The sequence below is a fragment of the Equus caballus genome, chromosome 24 (assembly GCF_041296265.1).
Source record: "Equus caballus isolate H_3958 breed thoroughbred chromosome 24, TB-T2T, whole genome shotgun sequence".
Lineage (NCBI taxonomy): Eukaryota > Metazoa > Chordata > Mammalia > Perissodactyla > Equidae > Equus > Equus caballus.
The window spans coordinates 49,594,583-49,596,030 of record NC_091707.1 but is presented as its reverse complement, the minus strand read 5'-3'; positions in this window follow the sequence as shown (position 1 = coordinate 49,596,030).

Genomic DNA, 1,448 nt, shown 5'->3' with positions numbered 1-1,448 from the left:
CCAGCCTGTCATTCTGAGTTTTTAGCCAGAACGTGGGGGATACTGTCCTGATTCTCTGGCTGCAGGATACACATGAGGCGTCTGTCCCCCCGCTGGAGAGTGTGGATGGAGCATGAGGCCTGAGAGTTTTGCAGATTACTATAAAATCGTCTCTGCCTGCATCTTAGCTTGTGTTCTCCTTTTCCACACAGCAGAACCTGACAGCTCCTTAGCTCTTTACCACTTGTTCACAGCTCGTCTTGTTTGAGCCACCCTGCGAAGTGGACGGGGAAGGGGTTGCCATCCTCGAGTTCCAAGAGAACACAAGCTTTCTTAACATCACAGAACTGCTTGTGAGGAAGCCAGTGACAGCATGCTGAGTCTGGCGTGGGAGGCACTTGGGATCTGGCCCTAGCCGATTTCCCCTGCCTCGGCTCTCCTCTCCTCTCCTCTCCGTGTGACAGAACTGCTTGCTGCTCACAGTCCCACATGCCCCTTCTCTCGTCCTCAGCCTTTGCACAAGCTTTTCCCTGGGCCCGATTGCCTTTTCCTGTCCTTGAGCACTGCTACATTTTCTTCCTCTGGGTCTTTGAACCCCCAGGAGGGCCAAGTGTTCCTCCGGTGGGCTCTCATAGTACCCGTACCTACCCTCTTCACAGCACTTGCCACACTGTGTCATCTTTGCTGAGTCTGTGAGCAGAGGCTGCTTTATTAGCCCTTGCAGCCCTTGGGCTTAAGTCAGGGCATGGTATAAGTATGTGCTGAGGGAACCAATGACCTGCTGCCACCCCAGCTTTCTCTGGGTTGGTCTGGGTCAGTAGCCACAATTGTCACAATCATGGGAGAAGCACAGATTTCTGCACAGCTAAGTCTATGCTTTTAAACAGGTGTTCCTTTGGCCTCACGGCTGGCAAGGTAGGTGGGATGGCAGCCCCCTGGGTAACTGCAATAGGATAGTTGGCCTAAACTCAGATTCAGGTATCACTGAGTGTTGACCAAGTCCCAGGCACTGTTAGACACTTTTATTATTTCATTTCCATGAAGGCCCTGAGACATGTCTTAGTACCCTTTTTTATAGTTGAGAAAGTGACACTGAGAGGTTAAGACTTATTGAGGATCACACAAAGCCAAGTCGCAGAGCTGGCATTAGAATCCTGGATATTTCCTTGTGGGCTCAGGGTAAGTTCAGAAAACTGCTTTGGTCTTAAAGACAGCAGTGTTGCCAAGGAAGGTCACCCCAGTGTCACTGATGACCTGGAAAGGAGAATGCAAAAGAAAACAGCCCTAGTCTGTGAGGTCAGCTCCTGAGTGACAGCTGTCAGAGGATGGCAGGGGGACTCTCCATTTTCCAAATGATGCAGTGGAGGTTTAAGCAGGCTCAAGATCCCTTAGCAGCCACAAGAGGCATGAGGTCTCATGTCACAAGCCAAACAGGCAACCCTGATGTCGGCTGACACCCTGCCCTTGCC